At 42.3% G+C, this 18,275-nt stretch overlaps 1 long non-coding RNA gene across 1 annotated transcript; it reads right to left on the minus strand.

Annotated features, from left to right (window-relative positions):
* Positions 1-259: 259 nt before the first annotated feature.
* Positions 260-17,675, minus strand: LOC132823649 (uncharacterized). The gene is made up of 3 exons (XR_009645573.1): positions 17,585-17,675; positions 1,321-1,440; positions 260-615 (listed from the first exon to the last, which is right to left on the minus strand). It is a non-coding gene; the product is annotated as an uncharacterized LOC132823649 (long non-coding RNA).
* Positions 17,676-18,275: the final 600 nt, after the last annotated feature.

An 18,275-nucleotide genomic window follows, 5' to 3' on the forward strand; every position in this document is an offset into this window, starting at 1 on the left:
GAGATCAGACTATTTGTGTGGGTCGCTGGTGCAGAATTCCTCTTTAGTTAAAAGGGCAACTATAAAAATTTGCATTTTTATCTTTCAAATGGTATTTTCAAAGCGTCTTTACTACTGGTGTGTGCAGATACAACAGAAAACAGGAGAGCTAAGAGAGGGTGCAAAGGAGTTAAACACGGCAGTCAGTCATTCTTTTGTGAATGTTTAAGTTTTGAGTCCAAACTCAAAATTGCTATTGTCATCAAAACTTGTTTTAAAAGTTAAAAAAAAAGCAGATTGGTAGATAAATCTGTGTATAGTTTATCATTCACACACCAAGTGAAATGAGGCAGATGGTTGCTGTGCAATCTGTTCTTAACGCTTCTTTAAACAAGAAACATTCTTGATGTGATCTTGGTGCTCGGGCTTTTGCATAAATATCAGGGCTTTTTTGCAGCTAACATCTGTTTGGGAGAGTATCGTCTAGCAGCGAGTCCCTGTCAGCCTGTTTCAAGCCCCCGGGTGTTGAGAGAACTGTGGGTGTTGGAGGTGTTATTATAATATCAGGAACTTGGAGATGACTCTCCACTGAATTGCGGCTTCTATCACATTCGCCTTGCAAACATAATCTGCAGCCTGGAGAGGGAAAGAAAAGGGGAGGATTAATAGAAAAACGAATCGGCGATATAAGTGAATTGCACTGATTTTTTTACTATGAAGGGGACTGACAGCTGCACGGAACCATGCCACTTCTTGTGTGTAACCCAAGAAAAGAAAATCATTTCCTGTTTGACACATGCTTCAACTAGGAAGGAACAGTGACTGCTGGCATTATGTCCAACACCGAATGCTGTAGGTGAAATCTTGAGCAAACATGTCAAAGCCATTTTCGTTTGCAAAAAGCTGAACGTGAGAAAGAAACAGGAGTATACTTGCATTTTGATTTATTTAACCTTTCAGACAATGTGGGTTTTTCTGGATGGACAGCATTTATTGCCTGTCCCTATTTGCCCCTCTGGGAAAGAGCTGGTGAGCCGCTTTCATTGAACCTGTCAAGGGCAATGCAGGGTAGGTACACTCACGGGGATGTGAGGTGTGGGGGCGAGGGGGTTAAATCTAACAACTAACATTTAATATGTATCAAAAAAGGCCACATTGAAATAACTGAGAAGTGAGAACCAGAGTACTGGGCATCAGACAGCGTGAACATGTTGTTGCGATATGGGGATAACCCGTACTTGACCACAGGTAGCAGGGGCAAGAAGTTAGCGTTGGTAGAGACAGAACAAGAACAGAATAAGAAGGTGCTTTGTGGGTATGAGGGCATGGAAATGAGCTTACCACCCAAACAGGATTGTCTCAGACCCATAGTTACATCCTTCAGACTGAAGTAAATTGGATGCAAAAAGGTGGTATACTGGGAACACTCTACTCCAGGGTCAACAGCCCAACATAGATTTCCTGCATCAGAAGAAGAGAAAAAAAAAGCAACTCTGGTTATTCATAGCCACACATTAGTTAATATCATGGTGACCAAGGAATTCAGTGAAAACTAGACATAATCCTTCAAATACCAACTGTTGGATTTGCACAGGGAATCATCCTGTTCCTAGTTGCTTAAATTTGTTCCATAGATTGATATAATCCTTACAGCGTAGAAACAGCCCAACAAGTCCACACTGACCAGTACGTGTTTGGAATGAGCTGCCAGAGAATGTGGTGGAGGCTGGTACAATTGCAACATTTAAAAGACATTTGGATGGGTATATGAATAGAAAGGGTTTGGAGAGATATAACCCTTTGGAGTGTCATTGAGATGTACAGCATGGAAACAGACCCTTCAGTCCAACCCATCCATGCCAACCAGATATCCCAACCCAAATGCTGGCAGGTGGGACGAAATTGGGTTGGGATATCTGATCGGCATGCTTGGGTTGGACCGAATGGTCTGTTTCCATGCTGTACATCTCTATGACTCTATGACCCTCTGAAGAGTAACCCACCAAATCCATTCCCCTACATTCACCCCTGACTAACGCTCCTAACCTACACATCCCTGAACACTATGGTCAATATAGCATGGCCAAAGCACCTAACCTACACATCCCTGAACACTATGCGCAATGTAGCATGGCCAATTCACCTAACCTGCACATCCCTGAACACTATGGGCTATGTAGCATGGCCAATTCACCTAACGTACACATCCCTGAGCACTATGGGCAATTTAGCATGGCCAATTCACCTAACCTGCACATCTTTGGATTGTGTGAGGAAACCAGAGCACCCAGAGGAAAAGGAAACTGGAGCACCCAGAGGAAAACATTGTTGTACATTGGAGATGGAAAAATAGGACAAACAGATGTTACTATTTCATTCCTAAGGTGTTAAAATAATTAAGATGCTAATATATAAAATGTGAGCCATGTTTATGAAATTCACAGAGACTTGGATAGTGAAAGCTGGCTGACAGTATGCTTTTGAATATCAACCTGATATACTCGCTTTTCTTAACTAAAGTCTGGTACATTTTTCTCTGCAGGTTTACGAATTGGTTAAAACTAACACAGAAAGAAAAATACTAATTAGCACCAAGAAGCAGTGAGCTATAACACTATTTGCAGTTTGGCAACATCTGTTGAATTCCTGTTGTTTTTGTAAGTACTTTGTTCAGCAGGATAAGAGTTTATCTGAATTAGAAACAAGAAAACATCGTCATGTTATACAATGCACTAAGAACATGGTTACTCCAAGCCTTACAAAGGATTTGCTTCCCCCTACTTGCAGCAGTACTTTTTGATTTCAGTAAGGTGTCTTCACCTCATTCTAACTGTGTTACTGTCCATGCAAGACTTGCAATAATCACTCTGCTGGTGTAGCTTCAAAGATGAGATCACAACTATAATGAGCTTGTTGAACCCAACGACTTGGCCACTGTTGTTCCTGCCTGATAGTGTTGTGAGTGACAGGTTATCCTATATGAGAAGCCATTCCTCCTGAATGGTGGATGACTGTCAGCTGATTGGAGTAGGCCATTCATCCCATTGGATCTTTTCAGTTTAGTCATGGTTGACCTGTGTACCTCACTGTAGTTACCCACTTTAGATCCACATTTCTTGATACCTTTACCTGTCGATACATCTTGAAAATTGCTGGAACAACAGCCACGGTCTTGGAATAGCAGATTTGCATTGCCCTGTGTGCAAATGAATGTCTGGATTTCGTCTAAATGATGTAGCTCTAATTTTAAGAATAAGCCCCTTCCTCAAACTTCCCTCACCATCAATAGGTTTCTCTGTAAGGACTTTATCGAAAAGCTTTATTTTTTAAAGCACCTTGGTTGGATATCCTCAGACCTGTCTACACTAGGCCACTGTTGAAATATTACGTGCAATTCTGGTCTCCTTCCTATTGAAAAGATGTTGTGAAACTTGAAAGGGTTCAGAAAAGATTTATAAGGATGTTGCCAGGGTTGGAGGATTTGAGCTGTAGGGAGAGGCTGAACAGGCTCTGGCTGTTTTCCCTGCAGCGTCGGAGGCTGAGGGGTGACCTAATAGAGGTTTATAAAATTATGAGGGGCATGGATAGGATAAATAGACAAAGTCTTTTCCTGGGGTGGGGGAGTCCCAACCTAGAGGGCATAAGTTTAGGGTGAGAGGGGAAAGATATAAAAGAGACCGAAGGGGCAACTTCTTCACACAGAGGGTGGTACGGGTATGGAATGAGCTGCCAGAGGAAGTGGTGGAGGCTGGTACGATTGCAACATTTAAGAGGCATTTGGATGGGTATATGAATAGGAAGGGTTTGGAGGGATATGGGCCGGGTGCTGACAGTTGGGACTAGATTGGGTTGGGATATCTGGTCGGCATGGACGGGTTTGACCGAAGGGTCTGTTTCCATGCTGTACATCTCTATGACTCTCTGAAGGATTCAAGCCTGATTTAAGGGCAGGACCAACAAACACGATTGTCTTTCTTGAAGGCAGGTCCTCATATTCAGGCAAAATTACAGTAAAATCATTTTTAGTGAATGGGACACTGTGTCCAGATGGTTAAAATCTGCTTCACCTGCCAGCTCCTCTTCTTTTAGTTCTCAAATGACCGATATTCCCGAGAGTTCAAAGAAAAGCTTCAAAAGACACTGAAGCTCTTTGAAGTGCAGCAGCATTGACCTTCACATCTTACTTGTGTCTAAAGATCTGCAGGTTAAAAATCAGTCACATGATGTTCCATGGCAGAAACTCATGACCTCAAGTAGACCTCTCAGTTGAAGGCAGGGGGAGCTGACAATGACAATAAACCAAATTTATGTAACCTGTCCGCATGGTTTATTCCTATAACCTCTGCTGCTATCATTTTGCAAAACCTGCAGTCTGCCAGACCAAAACCATTGTCCCTGATAAACAGTGGCCAAAACTGACTACAATAGTTCAGATAGACCAAGCCAAGGCTCCGTGCAACTGAAACATAATTTTCTCCCTGTACCCTTTAACATATAAAAAAGTCTATACACCTCTTTGATTTTCTTTTGGGCCTGTGGACTAGCTTTTCACAATTTGTGGTCTTGGACTCCTAAACCCACTTGCTCTTCCACAGCTTGTAGTGTCTCAGCATTAAGAAATATTATGAAGTGCCTTTCTTGTATTTAGAGTGAATGGACTCATGTTTGACCCACTGATTTATTCAATGTTTGTTTCTTTATCTTCTCATTCCCCTCAATAAAACTTGGATTTCCAAACCATGATGGACAATACTCTTTTCCTTCATCAAGGCTCATAAATAGATATACCTACATTGTGAATTTAAAATTCTCTAACTGGCCTTTAACTTCTTCCACACCCTAATATCAGCAATTTTCTCCTGCACTAAATTTCCTCATGCTCCCTTGTACATTGCACTGCTCTGATTCCAGGTTCTCACTCATCTCTCGTCCCAATCCCATAACATGGCTGGTAGGTTCCTATCCTTTGAAATTCTCTCCCCTCAGCCATTCCAGCTCTGTTTACAAAACCCATTCCTTCTGCTCATTATTAAGTGGGAATTTCTTTTTATTTAACACCTTTCATAACGTCAGCAATTTTCCAAAGCACTTTCCAGCTGATGTAGAACATAAGCAACACTGAAACCAGACTACACACAGCTGGATCCCACCAACTAACCGAATAGCAACCACTATTTTCTTGTAGGATGAGGGATAAATATTAGTTCAGTGACCAGGGAGAACCTTCCATACCTCTATCTTCAAAATATTGCCATGGGTGCTTTCATGTCACACAGTGTGCAGGGAGGTGTAGGTTTGATGAGGTCCTGAAAACAGAATTCAGGGAGCTAGGAGAGAAGTTAAAAAGGAGGAACTCAAAGGTAGTGATCTCAGGATTGCTACCAGTGCCACGTGCTAGCCAGGGTAGAAGTGAAAGAATAGGTAGGATGAACACGTGGCTTGAGGGATAGTGTAGGAGGGAGGAGTTCAGATTTGTGGGACATTGGGACCGGTTCTGGAGAAGGTGGGACTATTACAAATTACATCTGAAGCAGACTGGAACTAATGTCCTTGGGGTAGGTTTGGCTACTGCTGTTGTGGAGGGTTTAAACTAATGTGGTCGGGCCCTGGGAACCAGAAGAGAAAACTAGTAGACAGTGAGGTGGAAACTAGAGACTTTAAGGATCATGAAGTCAGCATTACCAAGGGGAAGAGTAGGCAGAGAGCAGATGAACACAAAGAAACTGGTGGTCTGAAGTGCATATACTTTAACGCAAGGAATATAGTGGGTAAGGCAGATGAGCTTAGGGCTTGGATTGGTGCCTGGGAGTATGACGTTATTGCAATCACAGAGACTTGGTTGAAGGAAGACCATGATTGGCAACTAAATATTCCAGGATATAAATGCTTCAGACAGGACAGGGAGGAAGTAAAAGGGGGGGGAGGAGTTTCATTGCTGGTCAGGGATGATATCACAGCTGTGCTAAAGGAGGACACTATGGAGGGTTTAAGCAGTGAGGCATTATGGGTAGATCTGAAAAATAAGAAGGGTGCAGTTACGTTTTTGGGGCTCTATTACAGGCCTCTCAACAGTGAGCGTGAGGTAGAAGAATAAATAAGTAAACAGATTATGGAAAGGTTTAGAGACAACAATGTGGTGGTGATGGGAGATTGTAATTTTCCCAACAATGACTGGGATACACTTAGAGTTCTGGATGGGGCAGAATTTGTAAGGAGCATCCAGTAATGTTTTCTAGAGCAGTATGTCAATAGACCAATGAGGGAAGGGGCCATATTAGAACTGATGTTGGAGAATGAACCAGGCCAGGTGGTGGAAGTTGAAGTGGGGGATTTCTTTGGGGATATTGACTACAATTCTGTAAGTTTTTGAACACTCGTAGACAAAAATAAGAGTGGTTCTAAGGGAAGAGTACTAAACTGGGTCAAGGCCAATTATATCAAAATTCGCCAGAACTGGGAAATGTGGACTGGGGGCTGCTATTTGAAGGGAAGTCCACATTTGATATGTGGGAGGCATTCAAAGATAGGTTAAAGATAGTGCAGGATAGGCATGTCCCTTTGAAAACAAGGGATAGGAAACGCAGGATTTGTGAACCGTGGATGACAGGAGAAATCGTACGACTAGCCAAGAGGCAAAGGGAAGTGTACATAAGGTCCAGGCAGCAAAGAACAGAACGGGCCTTGGAGGAATATTGGGAGAGTTAGACCAATCTTAAATGAGGAATCAAGCGGGCTAAAAGGGCTCATGAAATAACTTCAGCAACCTGAATTAAGGAGAATCCCCAGGCTTTTTATTCATATATAAGAAGCAAGAGGGTAACTAGAGAAATGATTGGGCCACTAAAGGATAAAGAAGAAAGTTGTGTTTCGAAACTGAGAAAATGGGTGAGATTTTCAATGATTACTTTGCATCAGTGTTCACTGTAGAGAGGGACATAATGAATTTTGAGATTAGAGATAGCAGTTTGTTTACTCTGGATCATGTTGACATAAGGAGGGAAGATGTTTGGGTAGGCTAAAGGATATTAAGATGGACAAATCCCCAGGCTTGGATGGGATCTATCCCATGTTGCTAAGGGAAGTGAGAGAGAAAATAGCTCAGGCCCTGACAGATAGCTTTGTAGCATCCTTAAACACAGGTGAGGTGCCAGAAGACTGGAGAGATGCTAATGTTGTCCCCTTGTTCAAAAAGGGTAGTAGGGATATTCCAGGTAACTACAGACCAGTGAGCCTTCCGTCAGTGGTGGGAAAGTTGCTGGAGAAAGTACTGAGGGATAGAATCTATTTATATTTGGAAAATAATGGGCTTATCAATGATAGACAACATGGTTTTGTGTGGGGGAGATCGTGCCTTACCAACTAAATAGAGATTTTTGAAGAAGTGACCAAGTTAATAGATGAAGGAAGGGCTGTAGATGTCATATACATGGACTTTAGTAAGACATTTGATAAGATTCCCCATGGTAATCTAATGGAGAAAGTGAAGTCACATGGTGTGCAGGGTCTTCTAGCTAGGTGGATAAAGAACTGGTTGAGCAACAGGAGACAGAGAGTAGAAGTTGAAGGGAGTTTCTTGAAATGGAGAAAGTGTTCCACAGGGATCAGTGCTGGGGCCACTGTCATTTGTGATATACATAAACGATCTGGAAGAGGGCATTGGTGCTCTGATCAGTAAGTTTGCAGATGACACGAAGAGTAGCAGAAAGCATAGGGGACTGTCAAAGAATACAGGAGAATATAGATAGACTGGAGAGTTGGGTGGAGAAGTGGCAGATGGAGTTCAATCTGGGCAAATGTGGGGTGATGCATTTCAGGAGGTCTAATTCTACAGTGAAAAATACTGTAAATGGAAGAGCCTTGGGAAAAGTTGATGAGAAGAGGGATCTGGGAGTTCAGGTCCATTGTAACCTGAAGGTGGCTGCACTGGTGAATACAGTGGTCAAGAAGGCATATGTATGCTTGCCTTAATCGGATGGGTTATTGAGTATAGGAGCTGGCAGGTCATGTTAAAACTGTGCAAAATTTTGGTTCAGTTGCATTTAGATTACTGTGTACAGTGCTGGCTGCCACATTACCCAAAAGGTGTGGACGCTTTGGAGAGGGCGCAGAGAAGGTTTATGAGGACGCTGCTTGGTATGGAAGATGCTAGCTATGAAGAGAGGTTGAATAGGTTAGAATTGTTTTCATTAGAAAAAGGTAGACTGAGGGGAGACCTGACTGAGGTCTACAAAATCATGAAGGGTATAGACAGGGTGGATAGAGATAAGCTTTTTCCCAGGGTAAGGGATTCAATAACGAGAGGTCACGCGTTCAAGGTGAGAGGTGGAAAGTTTAAGGAGGATACACGTGAAAAGTACTTCACACAGAGGGTGGTAGGTGCCTGGATTGCATTGCCAGCGGAGATAGTAGAGACAGGCACGTTAGATTCATTTAAGGTGCGTCTGGACAGATGCATGAGTAGGTGGGGAGCAGAGAAATACAGACCCTTAGGAATTGGGCAGTAGGTTTACACAGTGGATTTGGATTAGCATAGGCTTGGAGGGCCGAAGGGCCTGTTCTTGGGCTGTAAATTTTTTTTGTTGTTTGTTCTTTAGCCATGGGATGCAGGGTTACAGGGATAGAGCTGGGGGTGTAAGTCAGTATGGACTTGTTGGGCTGAATGGCCTGGTTTCATACCGTAGGGATTCTATGATTCTATGTTCCCTTGTCAGGGCCAATTGGCCCTTAGTTTATGGTCTCATTAGAAAGATGGCACCTCCAGCAATGCAGCACTCCTTGGTTGCTGTACACTGAGGTTCCTGGGAATGTGATTTGAAATGACAGCTTTTCATTCACGGTGTGAATACATTAATCCAGAATTTACACCTAAATCTCCTAAACTGCAAACCGATGTAACTTCGATTTGTTTTGCGCTAACTGCTGCAAAAAATATAAATGAATAGCATTGTTGATGTATATCCAGATAAATGCTTTCTATTGCACGCTGGCTTTAAACAATGTTCTAACCTGTGATAATCCATGGCTGAATTAAAACTGAGCAGAATGTTTAAACAGAAGTACACGGATGACCATATTGAAAGATTCCAATCCAATGCCTTCAAGCAAAACACTAGGGACGGGGAATCAGTTGCAGTGCTGTGTTGGATAATTCCAGTCTCAATATCAGTCATACAGTGACCTAATAAGGAAAAGAATATACTTGAGCAGTAAATTTTACAACCCTACTAGTCTAAACAGATGTAAGTCATGACCAAGTTGTACATTTAAACAACTGCAGAGATAGATTGGTAGCCGCACAAGTAAACTATTTTGATTCATGAATATGGAGGTTTTTTTTGGAAAGAAGTTGGGCTCCTCTCCCTGATGGCTGAGGAGGTGGCTCTATTGCCTGGTGAGATATTGATTTCTAGCTTCAAGGGTTGGTCCAGTTTCCCAGGTGATGGCCTGGTGGTCTTATTGCAAAACTGTTCATCCAGAGACCCAGGTCAAGTCTGGGGGCCTGGTTTGAAACCTGCTGTGGCAGATAGTGGAATCTGAATTCAATAAATGTCTGGAATAAGGAGTCTAATGATGACAATGAATCCATTGTCAATTGGCAGGAAAAAAATTCATCTGAGGGAAAATCTCAGCAGGTCTGGCAGCATCTGTAAAGAGAGAAAAGGGCTGATGTTTCAAGTGTAACTGACCCTTTGTCAAAACCAGCTTTGACAAAGGGTCAGTTAGACTCGAAATCTCCTCCACTTCCCGCACCTCCACCCTTGACCGCCACCCCTCCCAATACATCAAGGACAGAACCCACTGGACCTCACCTTCCACCCCACCAACCTCCTCATAAACCGCATCATCCTCTGCCACTTCTACCACCTACAAGCGGACCCCGCCACCAGATATATTTTCCTCTCCCCACCCCACCAACATTTCAGAAAGACCATTCCCTCTGCAACTCCTTCGTCAGATCCACAACCCCCACCAGCCCACATCCCACATCCGACATCTTCCCCTTCCACCGCAGGAAGTGCTAAACCTGCACCCACACCATTCCCCTTCACAACCATCCAGGGACCCAAAGGATCCTTCCACATCCTACAGAAATTTGCCTGTATCTCCTCCAATGTCATCTGCTGTATCCGTTGCGTCCGATGTGGTCTCCTCTACATCTGGGAGACAGGACGCCAACTTGTAGATTGCTTCAGAGAATATCTCTGGGACACACACGCCAACCAACCCCACCATCCCGTGGCCGAACACTTCAACTCCTCTTCCACTCCACTAAGGCCACACATGTCCTGGACCTCCTCCATTGCCAAACCTTTACCACCCGATGCCTGGAGGAAGAACACCTCATATTCTGCCTTGGAACCCTGCAACCACACAGGATCAATGTGGATTTCAATGATTTTTTTTCTTTTCCCCTGTCCCCACATTATCCCAGTGCCAAGCCTCCAACTTCCTGACTTGCCCATCACCCTTCCCATCTCAACACTCCACCATCCTCTCCGACCTATCACCTTTTCCCTCACCTTCATCTACCAATTGCATTCTCAGTTACCTTTCCCAACCCATCACCTCCCATTTATCTCTCAGCTCCCCGGCCCACAAGCTTCATTCCTGATGAAGGGCTTATGCCTGAAACAAGGATTCTCCTGCTCCTCGGATACTGCCTGACCTGCTGTGCTTTTCACACTCTTGACTTTGATTTCCAGCATCTGCAGTCCTCACTTTCTCCAAAGGCCATAATCTGTCATTGTCTCCTCAAATGGGCACTGGCTCCTGACCTGCTGATAATGGGGACTGTATTTGGCTATGTGGTAAGGGTCAAATCAGACTCGCTTCTGATGTCTTCCATATTTCAGCACCATCTGAAAGGAGGGACAAATACCTCAGCCACAAATACCTCTGGGGTGGGTTTGGGTGCAAAACAGGAAACTATTAGTAGGGAAATGAAAAGAGGAACGCATTTTGAATTCCATTAAAGTTCAGAAAGTCAGCTTGGATATCTATTTTGAACCCATTCCCAATTTGCTTAAAGTAATTGAATCAGGAGATTTTATCTCCAGACACCTTTCATCACACTGTCCCCAAGTGGAAATAATCCTGGTTCTTCAGCAATATAAAAAAAAATCAGCTTCCTGTGTACATACATACAAGCCTCTAATTTTAAAAAAAGAGCGTTTGACAGATTAAAAACCAGTTTCATGTTTCAAGAAGCTATTCTGTGATAATTATCTTGTCAACACCATAAGTGCGAAATGGAAAAGACTGGATATATGGAAGTGATTCTGTGGTAGTAATTTCATTAGAATGTTCTTATTGTAATGCAGTGGATTACAACAGACCACTGTGGCCTCTATTCTATGCTGTTTAATGAAGCAATTAAAACTATTTTCATTAATTTGTTTAAAAGCACAACACTCTAATGTACCTTGCAAATCCAACCTATTGCTTCCACCTCTTGCCTTCAGTAGATCCACTCCAGTCCATTTTCTGCTATTGATATTCTTTACCGTGGATGTCAAGAGGAACTGACACACTCAAACAGCTGAAGATGCCTTCAAAAAGCTCGGGGAAAATGCTCTTCCTGCTCTCTCTGTCTTCACTGCACCATAATCCAGACAGCATATAATTTCCCACTCAAACTCATTCTTTTCCAAAAACCAAATGCTTACACTCTTCTATCCTCCCTCTGTCTCCCCTACAGTGTACAGACTTTCAAAATTCCAATTCCAAATTCTAATATTACCCAAATCAATTGTTAATTTACCTCATCTTCTTCTAATTTTATTCAATTTTAGAACTGTCTTAGCAGTTTATTTCTCAAATAAGCCAATTAACATATTTATTCTTAAAAATTACCTCTGTGTACTTCCTGTAAAATACTTTGGTTGTTCCTGTATTTATGTTTACCATGGGAATTTATGTAAAATATGCCACTTTGATATTACCACCTCACTCTGAAAATGTGCCACCAACTGGTACAAAGTTGAACTTACAACATGACATGCACACATAGGCAGTTTCCATTATCATGACTGTATAGGTGCTGGGATTTGTAATGGACAGAAATTATAATAAGGACAAATCTATAACTTGAAAGTAGACTTGTACCCCTCCTGCAATTATTCTCCAGCCCTCAAATCAATTCATCTGAAAACCACAGTAGTCCTTAACTTTGTGTATGAAGTGTCATGATAGACGAACTAATATATTTAAAAATGAAAAGTGATTTGTTATTTGCAGACTAGAGTCACTTCATAAACGTTGTATAGGTTTAAGTGTCAAACTGACCTAGCTGTGAAAGAAGCACCACAGTTTATCATTAATTTGATGATTAAAAATTGCTTGTAGTTAATTATTTGCTTGAACAACCTTCACTTTAGAAGTTAATGCTGCTTGAACTTTTTGTCTCATTTCTTATCTTTTAAATGGTTTTGCAGTGACTGGTTAAAGAGTTCAGATATTCGGTAATCTATCATCGCATGCCATCATCAGCTGGGTTTGTGAAAGACATTGCGTCCAGGTAAAATGCACAGGTGTACAATTTGTTCCCTTATCGTGCCATTACTAAGTAACTAGTGATGAATTTGAATTGATCAAAGTAAAGGATGATACATAGAAAACCTTGGATCTGTTTTTTTTCCCTGAACACTGCTCCCCCCCCCAACACCCACCCACCTCAGGTGCCAGTGATGTGTTTATATCACTTGTAGAAGTTAGCCCTTTCTGGTTAAAGCATGTGACAGAGTCTCTGGAAACGTCACAAATGGGGACGTTTGGACATTTACTCATACAACCTGAAGAGGACTTTGAAAGGATACTAGAATCAATGAAGGTAATTATACAAATCAGGAGTTAGAAGCTATGTGATGTGAGTCCTAGATATTAAATGTCTGTGGATTACCATGCAGGCAGTGCAGTGTTAAGGCATACTGAAACCTTGTGCAAGTAGTTCTAAACTAGAAAAGTATGTGTCTAATTTTTCCAGTTGCTTTAATTATTGGCTAATCTTAACTACATCTCCATGGTGATTTGAGCTTCACATTATACATACATAAAATATTAAAATGACTTTGGGGTGATAGTTTAGAATTAGCCACGGTTCATTTTGTAGCACTCTCAATACCAAATCACAAGGTTCAAATGCCACTTCAGGACTAGAGCACAAAGCACTAGAGAGTGCTGCACTGTTGGAAGAACCACCTTTTGGATGAAATGTTCAACTTGTTTGCCTTTCAGTCTAATGCAATGATCCAATGGCACTTTTCAAAGAAGCAGAGGGGAGTTATATCCAGTGGCCTGGCTTATATCTACTCCTCCATCAACACCACAAAAACAAATTATTTGGTCCTTATCACACTGTTTGTTGGAGCTTGGTGTGTACATACTAGCTATTGCACTTCCTAAATTAAAACAGTGATGACACTTAACAAAAACATAAGAACTTCATTGGCTGTAATATACTTACAAGTGCCTAATTGTTGAGAAAAGTGTTATGTAAATGCAAGTTCCAATATGGTGAGTAATTCAGCAATCGGCCAGAAGTGCAGTATCCCCAGGCCAGAAGCTGTTCAAATCCCACCTTGGAACTTCATATCTACAGGAAGTGAATGATAATGTAGCTAAACAAGTTGATTATCAATCTGCAAATACTTCTGGTACACCTACGGGAGAGTATTCTGGTCAGCTAGACCCACATGGTAGCTGCCAGAATGAGATTACCACATACACGCACACAGACAACACACACACACACACTGACACACACACAATTGTGCAAACTCTTCCAAGTTTCTAGGTTGGAGCTTGTTTTTTGTGCTTATCAGAGTGATTGATGGTAATGGAGCAAGTTCCAATTTTTGATAAATCTGAAGTTTCAGGTACACTGTAACAATGATTCACAGTTCCACCCAGCCCAGTTTCCAAGACACATACTCTTCACAACATTTGAGTCTGAAGAAAGCCAGATGTGATGAAAATGTCCAATTTTCTTTCAAGCATTATAAAAGATGCTTTTACTCTCAATAATATGCCTTAACCTTAAACTCAAAACACGTTTCTGTCCCACATGTGACATCTCCAGACCAGGCAACCTAAAGGCATTTCTGACATCTCGTGTGAAAAACAAAACCTGAGCACAATCAACAGCAGGGGTTTTTTGACTCTGGTGCTATTTTGTACAAAAAAATGGTTTACAACAGTTGTTTTTGCTGGATTTTGTTAAAAGATTCTGTCTTTTACACAATCCACAACTGAATTTGCTGTAATCTCATGTATTCAGAAGTACTTTCTTTTGCATCCTGCCAATTTGTCTCACTTGATCTTAAGGAGGAAAAACGGCAAAACTCTTATCACCTCCAGTTTAGAATAGTACAAACAATAACCTGACAGATTACAGGTACAATGAAAATTTGATGTGGAGGAATCTGAGGGACAGAAGCTGCAGATGGATAAAGTACTTGGTCCTGTAAACAATTGTGTTTTTTTTTCCTCTCTGTTGGTGGAATTGTCCTGTGACATATACAACACCGATAGATGTGAGGATATTATAGTTATCACCATAACCTTAGGCTAAAGCTTATTATGTTCCTATTCTTATGTCTATCCAATGACTGCTTCCAGGAAGTGCACATGTGAATGCTGGGCAAGAGCAAGATGAGGGTCTATTGTAACACCAAACACAGTTAAGTAGCTTGCTGACACTCATTGGTTAGCATTAGACGTTAAGAGTGACACTTAGCACCAGTAAAACTATACGTCAGCAAAAGACAAAACTGCTGGGAGATTTTGGGTGAAATATATATCAAAAACACCAGGAATCCGTCTCTTCGTTTGTTTCTAAACAAGGCATGAATATGGTCGTCAGTTAGGTGCTGAGTTATGGTTTGTTTTATGACGTGGCGCCATAGCAATTAGGAAGTGAGTCAGTTCACTTAAACATTTACATGAGAGTTTTCATCTCATCTGTTCTGTCCCATTTGAATCTTGGATCCCGAGGCTGAAGAACAGTGTGCTAAACCAGAGAGTTTTCACTGTTAATGATGATTTATAGCTCAACACATTTTTGACCAACAAATCATAACTGAAGCATAAGTGATTAATTTGGAAAATAACCTTTAGTGCTGATCACATTGATGACAGCATCAATCCATTCATCTTGGCAGCTAGTGGACATCACCCAGGGTGTATGTCACATTAACACCTCCCTTGATCCTCGGCCATTAATTACATAACCTTCTTCCAGTATGTCTCAAATCCTCTTCCAAATCTGTCCATTTTTACTTCCTTCCCTACTTTCAAACATCTTCTGCAGATTTACATCTGGGAACTGTGTTTCCCATCATTTCCCTGAACCTCTTTGTTATTTCCTGTTCAATACCCTCTTCCACCTGTAAAGCACCTCAGGACGAAATGTAAAAACCTTTATTTAAATGCAAATTGTCATTATGCCCTAGTTTAAGGAAGGGTCACCAGACCTGAAACACTAACTCTGAGTTCTCTTTCACAGACGCTGCCAGACCTGCTGAACTTTTCCAGCAATTTTGTTTTTTGTTTGTCATTATGTCCTTGTTGGCCTCCCACACTGTGTCAAATTAAACCCATTGAAAAATATTTATCTTTCTCCTAAGTCAGGCTGAGTCCACTTCAGCTATCAACCCTGTCCTCACTCATCTGCTTGGGCCTCAGGTTAAAAATATCTCCATTTTAAAACCATCATCTTTGCTATTAAACCCGTCAAGATTTAAGGCTGAGTTAGACAGATTTTGAATCTACAAGAGTCCAGCAGCAGAAGTGGAGTACAACACTGTCCTTTAGGGAAGGAAATCTGCCATTCTTACACAGTCTGGCCTACACTTGACTGCAGACTCCACAGTGATATGACTGACTCTTAACCACTCTCTGGCCAGTTAGAGATGACAGTAAATGCTGGCCATTCCCATGAATGAACAAAAATTATAATTCATGATCAATCAACCATTACGTTATTGACTGGTGAACAGGTTGGACAGTCCAAATGGCCTACAACTGATCCTATTTTTTACGCCCTTCATTATTCCTGTAACCTTTCCCAGCCCCACAATCCTTTGAGGTTTTGAAATGAATTGGCTGCCATGCCTTCTGCTGCCTAGACCCCAATCTCTGGAAGGAAGTCTTTCCTCAAACCTCGGCCCTCTCTATCCCCCTTTCAATCACGCATTATAACTTATCTTTTTGACCAAATCTGTCCTAATATATGTTTCTAGGTCTTAGCAAGAAATTCTGTTACACAACACACCTTGGGAGTGCTTAAAGCCATTTGAATAATGCAAGTCGTTATGGTTCATAACATAGTTCGAGTTTAGGAGAGGCAGAAGGAGGTTTACTGGTGCTGTGTAAGACAGACTAGCTTCTACCTGGGGCCCCTCCTGGAAGAGGGGCTTGGTCTAAAGCCACAAAAAAAGGAACAACTCTCTACCACAAGAAGCTGTTTGGGGCCAGTTCAGTTATAGACATTCAAGAGGGAGCTGGATGTGGCTCAAGGGGAATGGTCAGAGAGCGGGTGTGGGATTTTGAATTTGTATGATCATACTGAATGGGGGTGCAGGTTCGAAGGGTCGAATGGACTACAAGCACAAATGAACTTGAGACTCAAGAGGTTACTACGCATACCGATGCTTCTTGCCTGACATCCTGAATCTGCAGCAGGGTGTATTCTTTGTGTTGGCCTTCTAACATTTTAGATATGCTCTCACTTTGTATTTACAATGTGTTTACTTCCAGTTCACCTGATGAGTGATGGAGGATGACACTAAAACCTTTAACTATAGTCAGTTTTAAAGGACACAGCCCCGAATGGGAGTTGCCTCTCGCCCCAGTGATTTCCAGTAGTCCGTGCCTTTCTGAATGTTGGAAAATGAGTTAAAACATAGAAGTCAGGTTTAGAAGTAGCCCAATGGGCCTTTCAAACCTGCACCACCATTCAGTATGGCAGAGAATTGGACAGCTTCACAACTCTCTGAGGGTAGAAATTCTTTCTCATCTCAGCCCTGAATGGTTTGCCCGTCATTCTTAGACTGTGACCCTGAGTTCTTGAAGAAAGCTTTCCAACAGCTACAAAGGCTGTCCTCTAGCCGTGAAGGTTTTTTCTGGTGTGTGAGTTCTCACCTCCCCTTCCATAGGAACAGACTAAGAAAGGCACTCGGCTGAAGGAAGCTTAAAAAAATTGCTCGCCACAACAATAATTTAAATGCACGTATTTGAATAAGCACGCGAGGAATTAAAAGCTCTAAAATTGTGCTTACATAACCAAACTTGCGGGCTCTTTCTAGGACCTGGGAGAAAAGTGGGGTTAACTCTTTCTCAGTTACCAATGTCAAACACTTGTAGGAGCACATTTCAGTGAAGGTATTATATTGAAAGGCATGAACTCTCCTGTAAGTTGAAAGTAACACCGTACAACAGAGGAATTTTAAAAGTGAACGCTGTTAATGCAGAGAGTGGTGAGTGGCGGTCACAGGTGGGGGGGGGGGGGGGGGGACTGAGTGGCAGTCTGGGTGCTGGGCGCTTGGCACTGTCGCCTCCAGTCGCGCTGTTGAGGGGGTTGAGGGTAGAAACAATGGGTGTACTGTACCGTGCAATCGCCCACGTCCTCCGCACGCTCTCACCACCTTTCCCCATTCTTCCTGCAAGCCAATTCCTCCTGTCGCATCCAAGCAGGCGGTTCGCTTGTTATCGTTAAATTCGCCTCACTCTCCGTTCACCCCTTCCCACAGACAACCCCCCTCCCCCCCACCTTTCCCAACAAAACTGCATATATATATATACACACACACACAAAGAAACAGCCGCCGTTGTTTCAAGAATTGAGCTCACGATCTGCCAGAACACGCGAAGTGATGGCGAGCCCTGAATGATTTGCCGTGCGTTACCATGCAGTTCCAGGTAATATTTACTCAGATCGTCAGGAAGGAGGGAGGGAGGGAGGGATGGAGGAAGGGAGTGTCAATTTACATTGACAACTCACATCGTAAGAAGCTATTTTTTTTGGAGGAGTAGGTGAACTTGGATTGTCAGGATGGGGAGGTGTTCACCTGGATTCAGGTGCATTTCTGCAGACTGGGCTCCTTATTGTGGGAATGCAATTTTTTAAAAAAAATTGGAAATCGAAACAGATTGCACGCTAAGGTTTTCTGAGACGAGATCCTGTGTGATCCCCTTCCTTCGATGCAATATGAAACGGTGACAGTGTTAACCCATGGGGGAAGGGCAGAACATCTCCATTGAAAGAAATAAATTGCATGGAGACAGCGATTTCTTAGCTC

The sequence above is a fragment of the Hemiscyllium ocellatum genome, chromosome 17 (assembly GCF_020745735.1).
Source record: "Hemiscyllium ocellatum isolate sHemOce1 chromosome 17, sHemOce1.pat.X.cur, whole genome shotgun sequence".
Taxonomy (NCBI): Eukaryota; Metazoa; Chordata; class Chondrichthyes; order Orectolobiformes; family Hemiscylliidae; genus Hemiscyllium; species Hemiscyllium ocellatum.